Source organism: Corvus kubaryi, unplaced genomic scaffold (assembly GCF_017639235.1).
Source record: "Corvus kubaryi isolate FWS band 111438036 unplaced genomic scaffold, C.kubaryi_AGA036_p1.0 37396, whole genome shotgun sequence".
In the NCBI taxonomy this organism is placed as follows: Eukaryota; Metazoa; Chordata; class Aves; order Passeriformes; family Corvidae; genus Corvus; species Corvus kubaryi.
The window spans coordinates 2585202-2610602 of NW_024581135.1; the positions used below are offsets into that span (position 1 = coordinate 2585202).

General features: G+C 42.2%; 1 long non-coding RNA gene across 1 annotated transcript in view; it reads left to right on the plus strand.

The window, feature by feature from the left end:
• The first annotated feature begins 3278 nt into the window (after positions 1-3278).
• The window catches only part of LOC121670745, a 230032-nt gene continuing 207909 nt past the window's right edge, over positions 3279-25401 (plus strand). The window contains exons 1-2 of the long non-coding RNA XR_006018240.1: positions 3279-3408; positions 4184-4243. This is a non-coding gene — a long non-coding RNA (uncharacterized LOC121670745). The remainder of the gene's footprint in view (positions 3409-4183; positions 4244-25401) is intronic.

The following is a 25401-nucleotide window of genomic DNA, read 5'->3' on the forward strand; positions in this document are numbered from 1 at the left end:
ACTAAACATATTTTTAAAGATTCATTTATGCTGATTTCAGATAAAAATGTGCCAGTAGAAGTAAAATAACCTCCTGCAGATAATACAGGTAGCCACAAACTTTGGCTGTCCTCTAATTCCCAAACACTTATCCCCACATACACTTCCTGTTCCCTGACTCTCGTCAGCTGGAAAAGTCATTATCTGAAGGGAGAGCTTTGCATCTGTCAGCTGGGAAAGTGATTACTTAAATTGATAGCAATAGCAGTTGTTTTAGTTTGAAATGGCCATTTCAAACATTCATTTTTATTTTTCTTTTTTGGGGAGGGGAGAGGGGAGTTTTTAATATTTGGTCATTTTATTGTTGTGAACATCAAAGAATTAAACAACATGAACATCTCAGCTTCTTGCTGAAACTCAGATGGGCAAACTTTGGAGATAAACTGGCCTGGAAAAAAATAGATGAGAATGACTTTTGGGGAGTTTTCTTTGAATTTGAACAAACACACTAATAACAGAAAGTGGTTCTTTGCTACCCTTCCCTTTGTGCCTCCTCTTTAACTTGTCTCTTCTCCATCATTTTTTATCCTGACATATAGGTGGGAATCAAGCATCATCCTGGGGACCCACTCCTTGTCCTTCGAATACCTCAGAGTCAAAACTGGTAAGAACTGGGAGCACCCTAATTAAGTTGAGTTGATTGCAAATTGATGTCTCCTTACAGGAATTGAAGCCACCTCCCCCCCTGCCCAAATCATCTTTTCAGTTCTGTGAATTGCCTTTAATTGCTACGAAAGAAACCATAAATATCTGGTTCTTCCAAAAAGTTATTGCTCAAAGTCTCAAAGTTTTCTTTAAAAATGTAGGCCAACTCCAAAATGCTCAAAAGTGTGACTTCAATGAATGCTCTTAGCATCCATATTTAGTTCCCAAATAAGTAGCCTAATTTTCCGTAACACTGTGCAATCAGTAAGTCTCATTGACCTCACTGTGTCTGCCTTCTCAGCAATTCCAAAAAAGAAAGCAATTTATTTAGAAGTCAAATACACTCAGAGAGTCTTCACTTGTTCATATTTTCTAAAGAATGTATTTTTTAAAATGTATTGAACTTTCTCTGTTCATGTGTTCTTTGAGGGGCAGAGACAGGATAAATAATTTTTATGTGTTTATCTTCAGATACTTTTGTATTATTTTATTCTAAAAGGGTATTAATCTTTTATTAGATTTGAATAACATGAGAAGATTGAGATGTCTTGGGCTGTGTCGGAAATAAAAGAACAGTTGTCTCCACTGTCCTGTTGTGGATTTGGCTTGGGAAATGCTTTCTGTGGAAATTTCCACCCTCTTATTTCAAATGGTTTCAGAATTTAAATGATGGGGCAACCTGGTTTTGGACTCCAGTGTTGTCTGAATGTCTGATCCTTTGAGTTTTGTTATTTTGACTCTTATCTCCCATATATTTATAACCTGAATAACTTGTTGTCAGTTCATTGTTGAATGAACCATTTATTATCCTGAAACCTGCTATACAAACACAGTTAACAATCCTGTTATTTATCCTGTGAAATATCACAAACTGTTATGAGTATTTTATTAAACATGAGGCATCTCAATAAATCTCATGATGGATCTAATTCGTAACAAAAAATGAACTGTGCAAAGTTCAGAATATATTCCTGTAATACTTTTTCCAGACAGGAGACCTGAATTTTAACTCCTCCTGGCAATCAGAGGGTGACAGAGTTATCTGGTATTTAAGCTTGTGTGCTGGGGTCTTTTGTTCCACTAATACTTGTCAAACTTCACACTTAATGAGTCCTCCCCCCTCCTATATTTCTTGTTAAAGGTCTGTTTAAGGTATTTTTTTTCCATTAGAACCATGGTGAATTTTCATTAAAACAATAAAGAAAAGCTTTTCAAAAGCGAGCACATTTTCCCAAGGCTTTGGGAAGGTCTTGTGCCTTTGCCTTGAACCTTGAAGCCAGAGCAGGTGAACCTGCAAGACGGCTCTGTCCAAAGGAAAAGAGGTAATGTGCAAGTGAAACCTGCTTGGAATGTGCAGCCCTGAGGCTGAGAAACATTTTGAAACGCTAAAAGAGGTCCCTCTCCACCTCCACAGTGCCCTGCAACCTCCCAGAGTGTCCTTCTGGAGGCCTGCAAGCGCTCGGGGATGAAAAGCTGTGCGATGCCTGGAACATCTGTGTTCGCTTGCTGGTCTTTGCTCCTCACGTAAATCCCACCTCTCACACATCCAGAGGTGGTGGCATTCCCTTTACAGCCCATGTCTGAGTGTTCCCAGGTCCTTCCAGAGAGGATGGGGGCTGTGATGCCCAGTGTAGACATGGCCATGGGAACCTGCAGCAGCGCAGGCTCAGAGCCAGCACTGGTGGAACTCATAAAAGATGACTGTGCAGACTGCAAGGTTGTCTGCTCTGATGCTCATTTTATATTTCCAGCGTCTTCTTCCATCTCCTTTCACTCATCTCTCCAAGCTTCAACTCATTTCAACAGGAAAAACATTCAACACCTTTAACATACACTGAACCAGTCAGGACTTCCTTTCCATTTTGGTTGATTTTTATTTTATGGTCTCTAGAAGGTTGTATACAATTACCCACTAAATGCTAATACATCTCTTTAGTTTTTCTCTGGTTGTTTCTTTCTTACTGCAAGTATTTTTATGGCAATAGGAGTGGACAATTCTGATGTGCTGCTGTGCATTTCCCTAACGAGTCCCCTCCTCTGCAGCCTTACATCTTTCCCATGTTTCCCTCTCACCCAAAGCACTACAGGATGATACCAAGCTAGGACACTTACGTTTGTGTCATCTTTGCACAGATGAAAATGATTTCGAGCGTGAGAGCTAGAAGATCTGGGGAACGTGGAAACACACAGCACCTGCAGCATCATGAAACACCTGCTTATTTTACACCTAGACATTGCTGCAGAAACCAGTTCATTAATCACTCTTGCATGTGCTGCTTGTAAAACCTCCTTGTATGTTATTAGTGTTTAAACTCATAGTTTTGTGTTGTGGAAGAACCATCTTCGGGCAAGGAGTCAGGGGTGCTGCGAGGAGTTCTTTTAAAACAGATGCTCTAGGATGAAATTAAGTCAAACGAGACAACATCGTATCTGAGAGCCATTTATTGAGAAGGAAAAGGGAATTGCCCTACTACTACAGAAGGGTAGAGAAGGCCGAGGAAGAGGAAGGAGAATGAAAAAGGGTGGAGAGCCAAAGAGAGAGGGAGGGGACAGGGGGAAAAGGCGGGCGTTCCCAGCGGAAGGCCGGGCAGCGCCGTCGAGCTCCACGCGGCCCGGTGCGCCCGGGCACAGCTCCGGCGGCCGGACCCCGGGTGAGGGCAGATCGGGCAGGAGCTGCGGGAGCCTGGGCACGGCCACAGCGTCGGGCCGGATCGGCAGAGCAGGGTAAGAGGCAGGCAGGGACACGGGGAGGCAGGACAGGCGGCGGCTGGGACGGGCGAGGGCTAGGGCAGGACACGGGCCGCACACGAGGCTCGGAGGGCACCCGGCGTCCAGCGGGAGCGAGCGGGCGCCAGCAAAGGCAGAAGAGCCAAAAAGCAGGGTAAAAAGGATAAGAGCCAAAAGCCCCGCTGGTTAGAGACAAAGCAAAACCGCAAGACCCAGGAATCCCCCGAGCTTGTGTCGCAGTTTTGCACCCCCGGCCCCTCCGAAGGTCCGCCCGCTGGCAGGGGAGCATTGGCCCAGTCCAAGGTTGCACCGCAGTCCATTGGCAGACACCCTTTTCCATCCATTTGGAGAAGCTTTCCGAGGGTGCAGTGTCCTGCTGGCTGCCTGTCCCATGTGAGACATGAAATGGTTGCTGGACAAAGCCTCCCCAGAGATAAAGCTTTCTCCATCCTCTCCCGGTTGCCTCCTACACGTGGCACATGTGCATCCCCTCCCCTGCCTGCCTCTGACCATCGGTGTTGAGACAGATCAAAATTAAACTGGCTCCTAACATCCCTGTTCACCTGGTGTGCCCCATCCCGACATCTGTTTAAACCCTCCAGGGGCAGAAAATGGGGAACCAGGGTTTTAAAGCCCATTTTTACCCAGGGGATGTCACAGAATAAAGGAGTATTTGCTCATAGGCTGTCCCTAATGCACCAGGAGGTGCTTCATTGTCTCCCTATCAGGAAGAGATTATATTACCTATAATAAACAAATTGAATATTTCTAGCAAATTCAGAGTCATCTTGAAATGGCAACAGCTTAAGGAGGAAAGGTGGAGATGCCACAGGTGAGATAAAATTTCTTTATATTACTCTTATATAGTTTTTTGGTTATTTTCATCCATGTGGTTTGGGTTAGATATTTTTTTGAGATATCAGGTGATAGCAGTGAGCATAAACACAATTTCTTAGCTTTTATTCTCTTTCTTCTTGTGGCACCTGTATGTTGATAGAGTTGTATGCCTGTACTAGTTTGAAAACAAACCAGTGGGAGGCACCAACTCAGAATAACAAATTAACAGGGAAATCGAAAAATAAAGGCAGAAAACACTGGGTTAAACTGACAGAGCCAGGATACAACCTGACACCCTGTTAGTGGTGGCTGCAGTCCTCCTGAACTGGTGGATGTGGTTCTGCTGAAGAATGGTCCTGTAGAAAGGGGTCTGCTCTTCCTCAGAAGGTCCAGTGGTGGCTATGTAGCTCCTGTCCTCTGGGAATCCAGTGGAAAGGTTGTCTCTGGTGTTGGGAATCTCAGATTATATCCAGGATGGAATGCTTGGTCCCTTCTTCTGGGTAGAGCATCTCACAATGGGATGATGAGTCATGGGCAGAGCATTGATGGGCCATTAGCAGAAGATAGTCCGGAGGGAGGAGGCAAGGAAACACTGCCCCACCTGGTTCCAAAAGCTCATGAGGGTGGGAGTAGAATACACTGCAACCCAGGACAATGCTTTAATGAAAGTGCTTCCTTTCCTGGACTCTCTACTCTTCTTCAAGTGTTAGAGGAGAAGTTAGAGGGTAAGTAGTTTTTCACAGACCACAAGGAAAACTCCTTTATTTTACCACTTTAAATGTATACGTTTTATATCATCTAAACTTTCGGAAGCTAATAAACTAAACAGCAGACTGAATTGGGAATTAATTAAAAGGGCATCACATACAGCTACTTTAAGTTGAAGGACAGAAGGCAAACAGGCTTTCCCATCTTGACAGTTTTGACAAGTGGTAAAGTGTAAAACTGGACAAAAAGTGTTTCTTTTTCATATACGTTTAGCTTTCAACACTTAATAGTTTGTTTGTATAACTTAAACCCACATTTAATGGCTCTTCTCTGCAGTTTATGAGCCACTGCTGTGATTCAGGGCTGCAGACATGCTCAGGGAGGGCAGGGCTAGGTATTTCGATGGACACGGGATGGAAGGCTTGGCAAATGCTGTGTAGTGAAGCGATCACAGCATCTCCTACATCTCCTGATTAATAAGACAAAATTTAGTTGCCCAAATGAAAATCACTCCTGACCAGACAAGAAAACTAGATGAGATTGTTCTTTCTATCAGTTCAAATACAAATTGCCCTGCGATCACTGCGAGTTTGCAGAAGATAACTCCTGTTTCATGTGGCATCGCTGCTCCTGGCATCTCACCATGGAATGCAGTCCTGGACTCAGGCCAGATTAAACAGCTGAGTAGCTCTGCCTTTAGATCCAGAGGCACAGGAGAGTAGGAAAATAATTCTCCAATGTCAAAATCTATTTTCTTACTTTTAGCAGTAGCTAACATTTTGTGATATATATACACAAGCCCATATAATGAAACAGTTTGTTTTATGAGGCTACGAGGACATATGTGGGAAAGAAATATGATGCATTCTAAAAATTTGTAGCAATGGAGATTATTCATACTTTATGTGGTGTTTGAAGTTAATATTTGTAATTTTTGTTGCTGTTGTGCTGTGCAAAATGAGCATTGGTGTTACTGAAGTGACACATCACCGTGGATCAGAGGCATCAACTGACTCCCAGAATTTCTGATTTTTATCATCTCTAGTTCTACCACAAGAAGGCTGTGGGAGTTGAGGGTTTATTCTGGGTTTTGGGGAGGTACTTTGAAACACTTCTCGCCTTGATGTTTTGCAGTGTAATTGAGGGAGGTTCCAAAGATTAGGGGACTTGGTAAAGCCACCAGTGCAATGATTTGCCAACAAATTTTCCAAACCCTTCATTTTTCAGTGATTGTCGCCCCACAGAAAGTATATTTTTTAAAAAAATCAATTTAGTTGAGAGGAAAGTTGAGCTTTTTATTGAATCAGGCTGCAACTTCTGAACTCTTTCACACTTCCCTTAGTTTTTGGTTTTCCTTTGGAGCAGCAGATACTCCTCAGGCGTAAGAAAGTTGCCATCCAATGGACCAGACCCACACAGACATATAAAACTTTGAAGATTATTTCCTACCTTATTTCCTGGGGTAAATTGAAACCCAACCCATGAGCTGCACTTGAACATTGAGAAGGTCTGAGTTTCCCCATGCCTGGAAAAGCTGGCCACAGGAATATCTGAGCTAAATTCTCAATGACAAATCAAATGGAGAAACATGTTGTCTGGTGTGCTAAAATAATACAGGCATCCAGTAATGCAGGGTAAATCATGCAATGCATTAAAACCCTACCAAAAAAAATCAAGGCAGATATAAAATAATTGGGAGGTTCTCTTTCTTCCCATGAAGATCATCAATATACAGTAAGTCTCTTAAAGACCAGTGTTTAAATTTTTAAGGCTGCCAGTTTAATGAAAAAGCAACAGCTCAATTCAATAATTCATGGCAACAATGTGAGGCAAAGCACACAAAATATTTTTAGCATGTGTCTCAAGAGCAGTTAGACACGGGATCAAAATATGCAATGTTGCACACAGTGTGTTCTTATCTGTTAGGTCTGGTAGAGGGAATAAACATTTTTTCCTGATGAGAAAATCAAAGTTTTGTGCCATTTCAGTGAAGTCAAGTTGACACCTGCAGAGAAGCAAGTCATGACATTTTAGCTGACTGGGTTTTCCACACCCCCCCCCCCCCCTCCTGTTGTGGTTGGTTTTTCATTTTATTTACCCTGACAGACAAAAGAAAAATGTTGAGATGGGGATTTGGCATCTTTTCTTATAATTTTTTTTTCTTCCCTTTTTCTTTTCCTCTTTTCTTTTTTTTCCCCCCTCCATTAAATAAGTAGCTCATACATTCTGGGCTGGGAAAGTTCTACTGAGGAGAAAAACCACTTGAACATATTAATATTAAAATGGTGTCCTTCCTTTCTTGTTGCCCTCCACCCCTCTGATTGCTCAAACATTGCTACATTTATCAAAATAATAAGCATCAGATTCCATAATAAGAGATCTATTTTCATGTCATCCTGGCATAGACCTGCCTGACTGAGCCAGGAAGATCCTTAAAAAGATATGAATTTAGGATCAATAATATTTATAGCTCCATTTATAAAGCTGAAGTCAAAGGCATGGATAATGCAGAATTTATTAAGGGAAATTACACCGGGGATTTTGTTTACTGGCCTCTAATCTTACCTCGGCTTTTTAACATCTCATTTTGTCAGGAAAACATAAGTTGCAGGTGTTCATAAATGTAAACTGGCACATAAAGAAGCTCACAAATTATATCTGTTGTGACCTAATATTGCCGTACAGGGTACTCTTCAACAGTGTTTTTCCTGGCTGCATCTTATTTTTGTTAACTGTGGGTCCCATTAAGACTGTGCTAAAGTTATTGTAGTGGAATTGAAATACATTTTATTACACCAGTATAAGTTCCATTTACTGTGCAATATGACAGTGCTTAATAATTTCATATTACAAGCCTAATTACGACATCAAATTAGTAATTTTCACGAAGTGCTTGCATCAGACACTCGTATGATATGATGCAGTGTATTTTAATTCTCTGGGGTGCCTGAAAACCCACATTTTAGCAGGGAAAAAGCAGAAATGTTGTAAAAGGAAGCACCTCATAACTCCTTTGAGCAATTTCCTAAGGATATTTACCTTCCACTGGGGTACAGGTATTATCAAGACTCTTTTTGGATTCCAGTACTCTGTTGATGAAGCCAGAAAGTTACTGATGTCTAAAAATTGTGATAAATCTTCCTCTTTGGTGATCCTGTCAAAGCTCCCCAAGGCCACTGCCTCGATACTCCAGGCAGCCTCTTAGTTTGATTAATTCCACTGGACCAGTAACACTGTTTCTGATGGAGTGGGTTGTGGGAAAGATTAGGAACTCCAGTTCAGTTTGAAATTGGGAGCTAGTGGAGCTGCAGAACCCGCCCTTGGAAAAAGGAATCAATTTGTGTCCCAGGGAAGTGCAGTTCCTTCCAAGGTAGAGCGCAGCACACTTGGCAGTGCCGAGCCACACTGGTTTTAAGGCAGGAGCTGAAGATTTGTATCCAAGTGATGTAACTGTGGAATCTTTGATTTTTTTTTTTTTTCCCCTCTCCTTGGGGTTTTCGCATGGAATTAATTTTCTATTCAGGTGCTGAAAACTTTTGCAATGCAAATTCATCCGAGGGTTTGGCTTTTATCTGCTAAAATAAATGACAGAATGCGATGAAGGTTCACGAGCATCTTAATAGACCTTTAAGAGTCTGCCTTAAATACGAGTTTTCTATACTAGAAAGCTCATCAATATCTAGACAGCCATGCAAACAGCGAGGAGGCCAGTCCATTAATGAAATGTTAATGACTGAATTAGACCTGTAATAACAGAAGTAGAATGCACTGCTGTGAGTCCATTAACATCATCAGACCCTGCTGGGAAACAAGTAAACACAACATACAAAGGGAAAACTTGTGCTAATAAGCAGTTTTTGTGCAGTAAAGGTGCTGGGGAGCTCGAGCTGTAAATCCCATTCACTGCTGTTCTAGTGGGGATTTTTTGGGAAAAGTTTATCCAAGCGACACAGCCGAATATACATTTCACAGTGGCATAAACAAATCTGCACAACAGCCAAGTTTGTGCCCTGGAAGTAAACCAATGCCTGCTGCCAGGTATCCTGACAAAAACTCCTATCACAATATGCTGTAAGAATAAGCAGTTCAATGGCAATTGCAGCTTCATCCTTGTCTGGGGGAAGGAATTCTTGACTGTGAGGGTGGGGAGGCCCTGGCACAGGTTGCTCAGTCTGCCCTGTAAGTTTTCCAGGTCAGGTTGGATGGGGCTTGGAACAACTTGGGATAGTGGAAGGTGTCCTTGCCCGTGGAGTGAGGTGGAACTGGATGATCTTTAATGCCCTTTTCAACCAAACTGTTGTGTATCTGCTTCTGCAGCCAGTCCAGGTGGGTAGCAGGGAGCAGTGGTTATCACCTGATAGATGGCTGAGCCAAGTGAAATGGAGTTTATGGACCTTCACCGAGGCCCTCGTAGCCATCACAGAAACTGCCACTGTTGTTGGCACTAATTAGGACCACTGTTAAAATTTTATCTTGTGCCTTAAAAGTTGATTGTGCTTTGCAGAAGGTGTTAATCCCAACAAAGGGGATGGGAAATACAACTCTGCCAGTAGCTTTATGGGTGACCTTGTAACCCCCCACGTGAGAGTTCTTGCCTTGGGGTATAGGAATTAATGACTTGAGTTCTTGGGATGAGAGCTTCTTCTTTCTTTCCTCTTCCAAAATATATAACTTCCCCCCCCCCCCAATAAAAGTGATATAAAAACAGTTGAGTTTTCTTCCGGTCTTGAAAACCTCAGCAGTTTCCTTACACAGTGGCTGAAGTAGGAAAAGCCAACATGACTGGATCTTATCTTCTTCCCTTTTTGGCAAGATTTAGAAATTTATGTGAAGCTAAATACACCACTCCTGCTCCTGGAAACCTCAGTGTATCTCCCAAGGGGCTGCTTTTCTCCCACCTTGCCCTCACCTGTGTGCAGGGGTTGAATTTGTATTTTATTCTGTGGTAATACAAGTATTTTCCCTGATCTTGCCAATGCCATTAAGAAGGATCCCCTGTGGTGTTTCCAAGGAGGATTTACTGCACTAAGGGCAGCTAGTTCTGGTGGTCACATCCTTGGGGAAAATGCGGAATATCTGTTCCCAGATTCCAAGGCTGGCACAGACTCCACATGTCGCCTCGAGTGAACCAACTTCACTCTGTGCTTGGGGTCTGTACTCCTAAATTAGGGGTAATTTCACCTCACTACCTTATAGAGGTGACTTGAAGGTGAAATCATCAAAGAAAACAACACTGGGGGGCACATAAACCCTAAATTTGAAATTATATACATTATTACCTTCCTGCAAACACCATTCTGATTTAAGTTTGGGCAACTCTCTAACTGTCTGAGTCCATAGTGGGCTTTTGGTTTTATTGCCCTGTCTTTGTTTCCTAGGATAACACGGAAGGGCTGTGTAGAGGAAACTAATTTAATTAGAAAGAATGCAGTGATCTGATTATGTGCATTGAAGAAATAAATACAGTATCTGAGTACTGAAAGAAATGGTAGGATTAGCTGTAAATGATACAAACCACTCACTACTCTTCCCTCTGCTCAAAAGAACTGAGCTAAGCTGGACTTTTGAACCACCTTGCCAAATAAAGTAACAGCTTTTTCTTTTCGCAAAAAGCAAATTTTGATACGACAATTTGAGCAAGTTGCACTGTCTGTAACTGACTTGTCAGCAGAACAGTTTTTGCCATTTTTATTTGTGTCCTGAAGCATTTGTCATCTTTCTTGAAATACAAAGTTTGAAAAGTTATTATTAATACAGGATGGTGCATATGATGCTTTGCCTGTGTGAACGGTCTGGGCAAAGTGAGGAGCTTTTAAAACAAACTTAAGTAATATTTTATTGCTTTGTAATCCTCAACTGAGTCACACCAATTTCAAATTAGATATGATACAGAGGGAAGTGAAATAGCAACACAGGCATAAGGTAATGTAACAGGCTAAAAGGAATAATTAGGAAATAATTTGTAGCTAATAAAGATAAATTAAAGATCTGTCTATGTTTTCCTGTAGACATAATGAAAAGCCTTTTCCCTTGAGAAGGGCTTTGGCCAGTTGTTGGAAGTGAGGACAGAGGTTTAAAAATTAGGTGGAAGGAGGGAGGGGATGTGGAAAGCAGAAGTGTTTGAAGTAGGGAGAGGTGTTTGAGAAGCAAGATCTGGAACAGAACACAGAACGAGAATCTTGCACGCAATGTGGGAAAGGCAGAAGGAGATCCAGCAAAACGGGGAAGATGTGGTTTGACTTCCTTGGCTTTTCAAGTGCAGTCAGTTCAGTGGCTGCATGTTTCATCCAGAGCGTTGCAGATATTGGGGTGAAGGGAGGAGGGCAGCCATCAGAACCACAGCTGGAAACCTCTGGAACAAGAAGTTTTATCTTTGGGTATTACTGCAGGCCTGGTTCCTACGGTATATCACCGTGTCCTGCAGCCGTAGGGAGGAGGAGAGAAGATCCAGCAGGCAGGAATTGTGCAGCAAGATTGATTTATTTAATTATTTTACAAACTCTTTTATAGACTTTTTTCTTCATAGTCTAATTGGACAAAGGATCAGCCACCCCTTGGGGGTGATTGGCTAAAAATCCTAAAACATCCATTGTCAAAATATTTTTCTACTGTACCATAAACAAGACTTTCCAAGGCTGCAGGTGGCTTGGTTGTTTACATAACTCTGCTACCTCTTCTGTGAGAGAGAAAAGTCTCTCACGGACTTAGAAAATAGCAAGAAAATCCTTGCTGGCAGCATTTTTGTATCTACATTTGGGTACAGACAGAAACAACCCTAGAGGTGCATGTGGTAATTCAGGGCCTCAGCACCCAGTGGCTCCCTGGCTCCATTGCAGCATCTCACTCCATTTCTCACCTCTGAAGAGGTGCTTTAATTCTCTAAACCCACCTGCAGCTGAGGGTTATTGAGTGAATATAAAGAATTGATTACAGCCTGTTTAGAATAAAATTGCATTAGGGTTTCCTTCTTTGTCTAGGAATTCCTTGATGCTGCTGGGAGCCTTCCTCATAATCCAGCCTGCCCTGAAATTCCCACTGACTGAGAACAGTTGCTTTTTGCCCACTTTTTACAAACTTTAGAGGCTAGAATGGTTTCAACAGATGCATTTATTTGTCGAATTTTGCTGCCTGGTGTCACACAGTGAAGTTTTCTGTGGTATTAACTATCACTTTAAATTCTTCTCGCTTTGAGTCATCCCATCCCGTATATAGTTTGAACAGGTTTTTGTATAATTATTTCTCTCAATAATTACCATTATACAATTGTTATAGCTGCCAGTTTTGTTTTTCTCTCCTGCCAGAGAACAGCAGAAATGTATTACATGTTAGTGTAACTTATGATCTTGGATTCATGTTTAAAATGCATGGAATATTTTTCATCTTCTGTTTGAGGCAATACCTCATCTGGGATCATATCTCACAGTCTAAGTTTACACTGAGTAAATGGATGCCTTGTATTTCAAAGGGTATAATCCACAACGAAAAAGAAAAGGATGCAAAACAAATATAATCTAAACTTTTAAGGCATTGGGGTGCCAGTGAGTATTAATGGCTACAGGTAGTGACCCACCACATCTGGGTAGTCATACAGAGAGGTTTGTGTGTGGTCTCCTTTTCCCTCTTAAATAAATTGGATTTGGCCATCATTACAGCCCGTTGTTGTTGTCTTTTGATGAGGATTCTAGGAAGTTGGTTTGCTGGCATGCGTGGTTCACTGGCAGGGAGAGCAATCTGGAATTTGCAGGCACAAGTGCTCCTGGTGGCCATCTAATTCCAGAAGTTGTTCTCTCCAATAGAAAGTTCCTTAGCTTTGAGTTTTCAGTGTGTGCTTGGTTTTACCCCCAGGGTAGGTGGGCATAGGTGCAGTAAAATGGAAGAAAGGGCTGGAAGGCTTGTAAAGTTTATGGTAAGATAATATTTGGTACCAAGTCCACCTGTAAAAATCCAGTGCTTAGCTGGGTACACAGAGGATGTGAGGGCAACCCCTCTAAGGAACAGCAAAATAACAAAATGATGGCTCATGGTTCTAAATGAATCTGTGATGCTTTTTGAAAAGGGATTTATGGCTTTCTACTGACAAGGGTAGAGATAAAACGTTTTAATCTCATGAGTCATGCTGAAATTTTCTTTCAGGGACACTAAAAATTGGAATGCAAAACAAAAGAGAGTGAAAGAAAAAATATTTGGAGTACGTAGGTATGAACATTTTAAAGAGATTGGGATCAGGATGCAAGTTTGCATAATGACAAACAATTAATAATTGCAGGTAGCAGAGAGTGGTTGGAGGAGAGCAGTCAGGTCATCTGTGTCCATTTTGTACATCAGGCATGTGGGAACTTGGGCACCAAACTCTTCTTTCCCTTTTAGTATTTTAAGTCAGCAAACAGGCAGAGTGTGCAGATGCATTTGATTACCAATGGTCATTATAACATGAGCAGCACTGTGATTTATTGGAATAGTTGTTGACTGGGATTCCAAGAAAAGGTAATTGTTCCAGAATTATCCCCACAATTAATTTCACATGTGTGAAGTCCATTAACTCCAACTGCAGGCCATGGCATCAGTGTGAATGTTCACAGCAAGAGCTGAGGTTTGGGATGGGAAGGATGAACCTCTGGATTTCAGGGGAATCTGGTGCTGATTGGGGTTTTTCTGGCTTTTTCTGACTTCCTCCTAAACCATAACTGATTATTCCATTCCTCTGAGATGCTAGTGTGCATCACTGGAAGGAAATGTCGATGAAATGGAAACACCCGTGATGCAAAGGTGCTCAGACTGTGCCAGCAGCAGCTTTTGAACGCGGTGGGACATGTTTTAACACACTGATCCTTAGTCAGCCGTATTTTTTAATGCTGTTTGCACTGTTGCTTGACAGTGGAACAGAGAGGAGATGTCAGACTATTGTAAGAAATCTGTATTAGCAGCTACACCACGAAGTGCTCACAAACACCATGCTCCAAAACCCCAGCAGTCTGCATCCTCAGCACACACAAAATATATGTTACAACTCGTGACACGATGAATTTCGAGCAGAATTAATCCTTACTCAATCATTCAACAATGAGAAATATTGAGTTGTTTTTCTTAAGGATTAGGAAAATTCTTTTGGAAGGAGACAAACATTTGTCCCTGCTGGAAGCTCCTTCAGCTGTAATGCATCATTGTGCCTGACCAGCCCTAGAAACCTTGGAAAGACAAAATATGTACAAGCTGGTTGTTAAGCATATGTGATATGTTTTGCCTTGTCACCTGGCAACGAAAAGGTTTTTCTAAACAAATTTCACACATTGCCAAAATTCCAACTTTTTGAAACACGTAAGCTGCTTATTTTTTTATTTATTTATATCCTCTTTGTCAAACGCAGCCCAAGGTACGTCTCTGTCAGAAGAGCAAATGTTAGCATTTCTACTGGGGAGAGAGATAGCTTTTGTAAATTTAATTCACTCAGCCTTACATACTTCATGTAACAGCACTGGGACTGTATGAAAAGATAGAAAATACTCTGTCTATGAAATGATTCTTAGTCTGTCTTACAAGTGTTTTAAAATTAACAAATCAACACCAAGAAACCTTTGATTGACCTAAATGCAGCAAATGAGCATAAAATTAAAAGAAACAAGCCTGGCTCTCTGTAAAGTTTAAAAAATAAATTATAGTAATAAGAGGATTAATAAAATAAACAGGATAAATAAAATAAATAATAAAAGGAAAGCTGTGAGGATGGTGAAGGGCCTTGAGGGGAAGCTGTGTGATGAGCAGCTGAGGTCTCATGGGCTGTTCAGATGGAGGAGACTGAGGGAAGACCTGTCCCAGCCTTCAGCTTCCTCAAGAGGGGAAGAGGAGGGGAAGACACTGATCTCTTTTCTCTGGTGACCAGAGGCAGGATCTGAGGGAACGGCTGGAGCTGTGCCAGGGGTGTTTGGGTTGGATATCAGGAAAGGTTCTTCCCCGAGAGGATGCTAGGCACTGCCCAGGCTCCCCAGGGAATGGGCACGGCCCCGAGGCTGCCAGAGCTCCAGGAGCACTTGGACAGCGCTGCCAGGGGTGCCCAGGCTGGGAGTGTTGGGATGTCTGTGCCAGACCAAGAGTTGGATTCAATGATCCTTGCGGGTCCTTTCCAACTCAGGTTATTCCAGATTGGTAATTTCTGGATCTCTATATTGTTTTGAAGGAATATGAAGAGAAGTGACAGTTAATAACTTTTCAAGTTGCAGAACATTTAGCCTAGAAATGATCCCATCGCTGGCTGACACAGCTCTAAGTGCTCAGGTGGGGGGTTGAAAAAACGCACCGAGATGTTGTTTCTTAAGTTTGAATGAAAGGTTTTAAGGACAGTACTTCAAACTGCAGTGGAAAAGCTTCATTGCTGCACTCGGGCAGGCTTTAATAACCTCATACATTCAGGTGCCTCCTTAATCTGCCCGCTATTTCCTATAGATCTGCTGCTGCTTATCAATGTATTTATCTTTTGCCATCTTCCTCCCCTGTGCGTGGCAGTGTCAGTGCTGATCCAAGCCAGTGCTGATGGGATTCCAGCCCATTACCACGCCGAAGGTAGCCGGGATTTGGGTGCACAATGGGGTGTGACACCGCTGAGCGAGGGGAGGCAACTCCTTATAAATGACAGCGCTCCGGTAATGACACGCGGAGTTTGGGAGTCAGTGCTGGAGAGGAGATCTCTCAGCTAGCAGATAGGAACGTGGTGCCCAGGAAATAAAGGTGGATGATTTCCATGTGGTTCACACTGGGTTTCACCAGTTCCATGCCACCAGTACTGGCCCCAGCGTGACAAAACTGATGGGTTGTCACTGGATGGATGCTCCACGATGTGGCCACAAGCACTGTTGGCATTGTGCTACCAGGAGAAGCATTTAGATTTTTAATTACCTGAATGCTGAACTAAAAAGTGCCTGTGTTTCTAGTGCCATGAAGAGTGCAAAAGAGGGCTGTAAAATGCTAAAACAATGGCAGGCTCCTCGCTGAAGGATGCAGCACGTTGCAGTAATGCGGCGCGTTTTGAAAAGATCTGTATTTTTTCAAAGACAAACATCAAACAGAAGGAAAAAGGTTATGTCACCTTCACCCTCACAGTACTGTCATTTATATGCTATCAGCTCATTAAATTCACATTAAGATACTCCATGGGACTTTAGGAGCTATTAGTGCACCTAAAATGGCATAACAAAATCTCAGTTCACTTTAAGAGAGATGGCATTGCGACATTTTGTATTTCATCACTGAATTATTATAGTCTCAGATGCATTCTGCTGTGATGGTAATGGAAGGAGGAATACTAGAGAGGAAAGCTGTCCATTTGTTTATCCCCAGGGAGAGAAAAAAGAAAGTTTGATAAAAAACTAGAGTGAAAGTAAAGCATTAACAATTTAACCCCTGTAGCAATGCTGAAGAACACACAGGATTTTTATATTCTGCTTTTCAGGATGTTTAAAATAAAGAAAGAAGGGAAATTTTGTGTGTAGGGAGTTGCTCCAGGCAATGGAAGGTGCAGCAAATGTACTGCATGAATGCAGACATCTCAGTCTTTATAGGTGAAGTGTCTCATGACAGCCATAAAATACCTTCCTTCATATAAATTCTCTTGATAAAAATGGTTATTGTGATTAAAGTTGATGTTCTTGTTAGTTTGCTGTTGTTTTTCCTCCCTTTGCTTTCATCAGAAAATAAGTGTGCTCTTATGGGTAAATCTGCAACCTTGTGTTTCTAAATCCCATGTGGGATAATTCCCAGGCATCAGGCTCTGAAAAGAATAAGGAAAAGTGAAGCCATACCAAGTTACCATTAAAGAATTTATGTGTATATATATATATTTATACATGAATGCTAAAGAAACGTTATACTGCTTGATAAACAATAATTAACAAAGGATATCTGAATTAATGAATATATATCTATGTTTTGCATCTGAAAAATAGATTGATCTGAGGATGCTTTTTCTACACAGTACCTGCAGCTGTACATGAAATACATAAATAATATGTATTGAAGGATAGAGAATAAGTTGAATTCAGTTTTTATGGCAAAGGTAATTTTCTTATAAGCGTGTGTGAATAATGCAAAAAATTAGAAGTGAGATGAGGGATGTTCAGTCACTTCAAGCAATATATTTTTCTTAATACCTATTTAGAATTATTTATAATAATAAATAAATAAATAAATTTATTATATAGAAGGAATAGTAATTCCTTACAAGCGCTTCCTTCCCTCTCCAATCAAAAAAAAAAAATCCATGACTTGAGTTTAGTTTCACGTGGAATAAAAGGCATTGGAACAGGAGGAAAATTTGAGAGTAAAGCATTGTGGAGACTCTGAATTTACACAAACACACGGAGTGAAACTCCTCACAGTGTGAGAGCCAGGGCCAGCACAACTTCAGCTTTCAAAATCCCTTTTAACTGCAAGGACCTGATACAGAGCACTTTGGTGGAGCAGAAGTGAATCTCTTTCTTCAGTGGAGAGGGAGCTCAAAGACATTGGGAGAGCATTGCAAGAGGAAGCTCAAGGTTTTGAAAACAGAGGGAACTAGAAAGGGAATAATCACTGAGCACATGGAGCACCTGCTAAATTTAATGTTTGCCTACATTCAGTGCCTCAGAGCCTAATCTCTTCAGCACAGTGATTCTGCTGCTTGCTAGATACTTCACCTGTTGGAAAGCATGAGAGACTCCAGATTTATCATCAGGAAACATCTCTTGAGTGGTTGCTCTGAAGGCTGAAACCCGACTGTGGAGAGAGTTTCCTCTCAGACAAAAAGGGTGATGTGTCGCACTTAAACCCTTGGGTTTTACCAGCTCCTGTTGGTTTGCCCTTTGCTGGCAGTGTGGGGTCCTGATGATGTTGGATGCTGACCTGAGCACTGGGAATCTTGGGAAGCAGAACAGTTTGTTCCCATTAATATCTGCCAGACAACACAGAGGAATTAATAGGGAATTTTGTCCAGTCTGAGGCAGGCTTTTTAAAGGTCTGATGGGGATTTACAGTCCCAGTGTTATTGCTAAAGAGCACTAAATTTTAACCTATCTTCAGGCAGTGGTGCAGTTGAAGCCAGGAGAAGCTGTTGCACATAAACAGGGGAAATTAACGTTTAGGACAATGTGAGGCAAAAATCAAGGGTAGTTGCACGATTTTGGGAAGGCTATGGGGCACCCTGAGGGAAGAGGTCAAACCCAAAGAATGCTGTAAGGTGACTGGCAAACATGGCTGAAACTGTCTGTATTTCAAATGTTCTAATCAAATCTCAAAATGCAATTTAACTGGAGTAGTTGGAGAAAAAGACGACCCTATTTAGGTTTATTTGTATGTTTATTTCCAAAAGAAAAGAGTCAATGTGTGAAATACCCAAGGTTAACCTTTTTTGGTACTTGCCATATTACCAGTGACATATTCAGAGGTGCATATTTAGAAGTCAGTTAATTTATATTTTTTCCAAGGGAAATCTCCGTGGTCAGAAACAAAAATTCAAGCCTTGAGGTTGTGGCCAATCCAAAAACTGCAAGAGCAGTTGAACCAAGCTCACAAATTTCAAGGTCTAAGTCATGTTCTGTGACCTCTCTGTCATGGATTATGGGCATTCTCTGGCTGAATCCATGAAAACTTCACCATCTATGTAGGAATACAGTTTTATAACCCATTGCACCATTTATCTAACTTTTTAGCTACATTTAGGTTATATATCAATTTAGGTTTTGTTTACATATATTTATTTAGATAGAGGTGGTTCTTATTGCTCCAGTGGAAACATGGTTGTGTAGAAGTCACTCGTGCCATCAGTGGATGAATTAAAGCTTGACTTTGAATTAAAGATTGACTTCATGTGCTGGCTCAGATGGAGAATTGCTTCTAACCCACACAACTTCAAATCCAGAAAATATTTTCTTCCTAGAAGGGCATATCTTGGCAGGGAATATCCTGCAGCAAAGGAGCTCCAGCACAGCAAATTCAGAGCAGAAAGGCCTCCAGTGCTGTTGAGAAGACTGGGAGAAATCTTTGTTCTGTTATTTTCCCAAACCCAGCATAGCAGTCAGGTTACTGAGAATCACATTTGGTCCAAAATTTATCAGAGTTGACTAAAACTGCCCCTTTCAAGAGAAGTGCCAAGGGCAGAGGGACCCAGTCCCACTCCAGGCTAAGAGCACAGGGCTGGGTGCTGTGGATGAGGACATGGGAGAACACTTATTTTTCACTCTGTCACCCTTCAAAAACCCACTGTGAGCCAGTTTATCTGCTGTGTTACAGTCTGAAACTGCCAAATAGAAGTAAAATAAAGGTTGACATCTTTACCCTAAACCAGAGAGGCTGATTTTACACCAAAAGACCCAGTGACTGTGATGTTGAATAGCATTCAGGGATATCAAATTTTCTATCTTGTCATCAGGTCAAATAATTCATGTTATTTGTTTGCTATTATAGAGTAGCTTTTATTTCATATCCCTCCTGGCCACCCAGGCCCTGTTAAATGTCTTGCACTGTCTTACTGATCTTCAATATTTTTTTTGTGAGGTGAAGCACGGTCTCTCCTCTATTCTTGTATAACCACCTAAGCCAAAAATCCCCTTCAGTTAATAAAGAACTTAATTTTGCACCTTAGATTTTTGTCACACCTGGTGACGCCGAGGGGATAATCATTACTGCCACTAGTGGCCCTGTTAATCCTTTCACAGGTATTCACTGAAACTGCTGGAAGTAAATATCACTTTGGCTGATCTAGGGCTCAGTATCTGGGTATTATGTGGTGTGTCAAGAAAATAACCGTGGGGTGCTCTCGCTGTAAATTGTTCTTACAGCTGCACCAGGCCTGCACAGCTCTGTGACATCTCCAGGAGGGTTCAGCAGGATCCACTGTGCTCTCAAAAGCTAAAGTTAAACCAACCAGAAGTTAAAACCAGGACCTCCCTGGGCTGGTTTGAAGAATCCACCCCACTATCCCACTCCCATAATGTTTTAATTTCCTCAATCACCAGTTTGAGAGGACTGGGAGTAGAATAAATTGAGCTGAATAAATTTATGGTTTTTTAAAGAATTGCGTAAGCATAGAACGGCCTCAGTAAGAAGGGACCAGAGGGATCATCTTGTTCCAATCCCTCTGCCATGGGCAGGAACACCTTCCACTATCCCAGGTTACTCAGAGCCCCATCCAACCTGGCCTTGGACACTTCCAGGGATTCAGGGGCAGCCACAGCTTCTCTGGGCACCCTGTGCCAGGGCCTCACCACCCTCACAGGCAAGAATTTTTCCTAATCTCTAATCTAATACCTAACCTCCTGTGTGTATGAAGCCATTCCACATTGTCCTATCACTCCAGGCTCTTGTCAGTAGTCCCTGTCCACCTTTCTTGCAGGCTCCCTTCAGGTCCTGGAAGGCCACACTGAGGTCACCCCAAAGCTTCTCCTCTCCAGGCTGAACAATCCCAGCTCTCCCAGCCCTTCTTCCCAGCAGAGCTGCTCCATCCCTCTGATGATCTTTGAGTTCCTCGTCTGGACTGTCTCCAGCAGCTCCAGGTCCTTCCTGTGCTGGGCCCCAGGGCTGGGGCAGCTCTGCAGGTGGGGTCTCACCCGAGCGGGGCAGAGGGACAGAATCCCCCCTTCCCTGCTGCCTCACCCTGGGGTGAGCCCAGGATTCTGAGCTGTGGTCAGACTTCCCTGGGCCGTGTCCAGCTAGGCCCCAGTGTCAGAGCACGGCAATGTTGTTCTGAGCACCCACGATGCTGTTTTTGGCACTGCCTCTCCTTCAGCATGTAGGAGAGATCCTGACCTGCCTTCCTCTTGTGGCTGCACACAAGGTTCTGTATCAATAAGGAAATTGTTTGTGTTATCTCAGTCAATTAAGGAGTGTGTTTAGAAATAAAGAGGTGAAGCCCAGAGCTGTAAGGTGTGGTACATGCTTTAACAAAACAAAAAAATCCAACCCCAAACAAAGAAATTATAGGGATGGAAAATTCTTCCTAGGAACAGCAACTTTAGTTAAATATGTAAGCAGTAATATTCAGTGAAATGTAGATCAAAATTTTAAAAAGAAAACCCCATCTCAGAGTGAACCTCAAGTATTCTTCTTAAATCAGAAAGGAAAAAAATAGAGATTTGTGGTTTTTTTTTTCTGGGGGAAAAATAAATGTAAAAGGTCACAGCATGTCTCTAACTTATGTGGACATGGCTGGAGGGAAATGCTGTGTGCAGAGTTCTCCCATGGACTCCAGGCTGCAGTTCAAAGCAGTAATTGTAAGCGATCAGTCAGTGCCCTGCTTCTGCCTTGTGCACTCGTCTGAGCAGGAAGATCCTGGATGCTGGGATTCCGAGGGGAATCACTGCCATTGGTGCTGAGATGTAACTCTGGATTGTAGCCAGATCCCCAAGTGGACCCACCACCACCACAACAGAAGAAGTTCTGTGATGTTTTCTGGTGTTTCATAATGGCACATCAACATCTCTAGCCCTGTTCTGAGTGCTGGCATCAGGCACTTCGCACCAAGCGCTGACTCTTGCTTGGGGTTTGGCTGTGGGAATGAGTCGCTGTGGCCTGACAAATGAACAGACATCAGCTGAGCCCCAGGAACCAATTTGGTGCACCCTCATAGCCTGTGGCAGTGGGAAGGTAAAATACATTATCAGCTGGAAAGAGAGAAGGAAAGAAGGAAGGAAAGAAGGAAAGAGAAAAGAGAGAGAGAAAGAGAGAAAGGAAGGAAGGAAGGAAGGTCTAATCTCAGTTGGTTTATCCTTTTTTGAGGTGGCCCAAGAACAGGCAAATGAGGCAGAACAGATACTGAGGAGTTTTTCAGTCTGTGGTAACTTCTGTGTCTCAGCTCTTGGTCTATAAATCTGTCTGTGCTCAGATTGCCTTAAAATCTTAAATAGAGCCCAAGTCAGACCAGTGTGGATGTCTACAGGCTCCTGCCTTTGGTGGGAATAATGAGGAATGGGCCATCAGGTGGGCTGGTGTAAGGTAATGAGTGAAAATCAAGCAGACCAAGTTAATGCCAGCTCTGTTAATACATTACCTCCACAGAATCAGAGCATTTGTCAACTTCTAGACAGGTCCTCATGAAGTTTTTATTTCCTTTTTGGTTTTCACATTTTCTAAGATGCAGAGTCTCGTGTCAGAGGAAGAGTGGTGGGGGCAGAAATTAAGATATTTGTTAAAATTTGAAGTGACTGAATTTCTGAGTGTGGATTTCTCCTGCATTTTCTTTCTTTCTAAAGAAGTGGTGTGTGATGTGACACGCCTGTTACAGTGCACTCAGACACACTGCTGATTTTGTGGGGGACAGATAAACTTTGGGGATGATTTCAGCTTTGTGTCTCTCAGTTTGTTGTGAATTGTCATAAACAGCCCAACCTCAACCTCACACCCTTCAGGAGATACTTACTCTAGCATTGAAATTGCCAAATACACCAATTTTTGTGCTAATTATGGACGGCCTTGCTGTGGGAAGTGTACAAGGAAGCTGGTGGTGCTTATTTCTGTGTTGGGGGGAGAGATGGTTAAATTGGAGGCTGAAAATGCCTTTTTGAAGAGTAAACAGGTAAAAATATAACTTTCCTCTTACTTTGTTTTCTGTGGAACCTCCTTCATCTCTCTTGGAGAGTCTCAGCACCTTACAGTACAAGGATCTTCTCTTGTAGACCATCGTATGGGTTTTCCTAATAACTGCTGACAACCCACTTGCCACGCAGTGGTTTAGTAGTTTGGGGCCTAAAATGCTTCCTTCTAACCTAAATTCTTGGCTGCAGTATAGGGGCTTCTGGAGGGTGGGTGCTGTGATGGTCTGTGATTAGAAAGCATAATGAAATTTCCTTCTGGCCTCAAACTCGGCCACTATAAACGTGGACTGCAGAGCCGTAAGTGGAAGACCACTTGGACTAAGATCTTGGGTTAAAACAAGTTGCAGATAGCAGAAAACAAAACCTGAGTTCAAAAGAGATTAAAATCCATAGCAGCAGTAAAAAGAATGATTACAAATCAATGCAATAAAAGAGATAGATTGGAATAAAGATAAAACAGAGAAGTTTGAGAAAACCATGTTATAAAATGATATAAATCAAGAATTGACCAGGGTGGCCATGAGTCCAAGAGTGGTTTCAGGTCTTTCTGGTTGCACTCACTGCTTGATGAGATTTCAGAACATTTGTTCATCCTTGACAAAACCCACCCTGGTCCATGTTTACTTACCTGAACATTTATTAAGCCTTAAAGAGCAAAAACCTGCTGTCCTTAACTCAGTCCTGATTGCCAGTAGGGAACTGAAGTTGCAGGGATGAGATATGGCCATGGGTGACCCCTGTACTGGGATGCTTTGGAAACTCTGTTTTCTCAGGATGCTTGTTGGTGGAGTGTCTGGAAAAGATGGCTTGGGAAGTATTTATCAAACCTGTGTGTGCAGGAAAGCACTGTATCTGTTGGGGTTTTAACTGTATCCATACATTTAAATTTTATCCCTTTTTGAATAATGGGATGTTTCAGTACCTGGCACTGATGTGTATGATCTGCTTTTAACTTAAATCTGGTCTAAGCACAAATAAGTGATGCAGCCAAGATAAAGTGATTCTTAAAAACTAGACCAGAGTCCTGTATACTTCACCATCTACTCTTATAACCATCTCTATAAAATTATGTATAAATCTGATAATGGTTAATTGAGGGATGTAGACAGTCCTACTCACTGCCTGAAGTGTTGACCTGGTACTGAGATGGCAGCATCTAACCCCTGTCAGGTGGGATGATTTCAGGCAAGTCAGGTCACCCTGGCTGTGTCTCATTTTATCCATAAAATAGGGATAATTAACTGTGCTTGTGTCCTCCAGAAGATCTTGGTATTTCCTGGTGAGCAAGATATCCCTGCTTTATAGGAAATCAGCCAGATCTATAACTCTGGTTTGTAGCAGAGGAAAACACATAACAAAAAAGAAGAAAAAAATCAGTGTAGAACACTAATAATTACTCTAATAAATGCTTTAATTTTTGTTGTTGTTTCGACTCACAAGAACAAGCAGGAACATTTCAGAGTTTTCCTGGGGCTGTCTGGTATTCCTGCTTTAGTTACATTGCAGACTTCACTCCAAGACCTTAAATCAAGATCTACACCAGACAAAACCTGCTGTCTGCTCTCGCTGCCTGACAATATTTGCTTGATGAGAACTTCGACTCTCACTGGTGATGAGAGAAACTGATCCTGAGCTCATCTGTTGGTGCAAGAACTGCCTCAAGAGCATCCAGCAGCTCTGCAAGGTCTGAAATGAATCTGTCAGTGCACTGACCTTGCCTTTGCCCTTACTCCAAGTATATGCATTGCTAGATATCAACAATCTAAACAGAGCTAAAACCCTAAGCAACCAAAACATAAACAATCAAAACAACAAATGCATTTGTTGCATTAGCTGACAGCACCCATAATGTCACTGGACAAATATGTAAATACTGACCTAAATCCCTTTGCTGGGGACTTTTGTGCTCACTTTAAATGTTGGAACAGACAGCAGCTCCAGCATGGATAGCCCTGGGTCAGACCAGAAGCCTCTGAGCCCACATGGCCCTGGGCACGGAGCCCTTCTGCTCCCCCTCGGACTCTACAGCACTTCAGGGAACCATGATGGAAAGAGGATTTCACTCTTGGGAATCTGGCACCACTCATTAGCATTCAATTAATTAAAGCCAAACTTCTAACATCTTTTGGCCGAGCTCAAAAAAATAGACATCTGAATGTGCAGAAAACTGGAGTGCTGACCCAATCCATCAATTAGTTGGACATTAATTGCATTCTTTCCCACTGACTTCAGGAGCTGTGGATCAAACCAAATGTGGTAGTCTGGGTGGAATCATATTTTTGCTGCTGAACCCAAAAGACTTTCCTAGGTGTTTCCTGAAGTAGGTAATTGACATTAATGTTCCTTTGCAGCAGGATGGTTAATGGGAACAGGATAACCGTGCCCTGGTGATGCTGTGGCTGTGCTGGCCTAAGCAGGGTATTCCAACCTCTCCAATCTCCAGGGACAGATGCTCAGATTTTGCAGCACCGTGGAAATTGATAACAAGTGGTTCTCATTTTTAGCATTTTGGCTGGGCAGGGGGTGCTCAGTTTTCCCAGCACTGCCTGTTCCCCAAAGAGCAGGAGAGGCTGATGATGTGGATCAAGATGAAATTGAAAGGCTGGATAGATTTTCAAATGTGCATTTTTAAACATCCAAGGAATGTTTTTTTGGCAGTAATCATGAAAATATCTGCACTGTGCAGTTAGTTGGGACACAAATTTGTGTGTCAGTAGTGTCCAGGTTAATAGAAAAAAAGGAGCCAGTTCATCAAAATCATTAAGTATTCAAGCAAACCTGTCTTTGTATTGCAATAACTTTCATAAAACAGGCTTAAAATAGTTTTGAAAGTTTCTTACCCCTCGGATAACAGAATTTTCTGGTAAGGATTAGACCACTGCTGATGTTAATA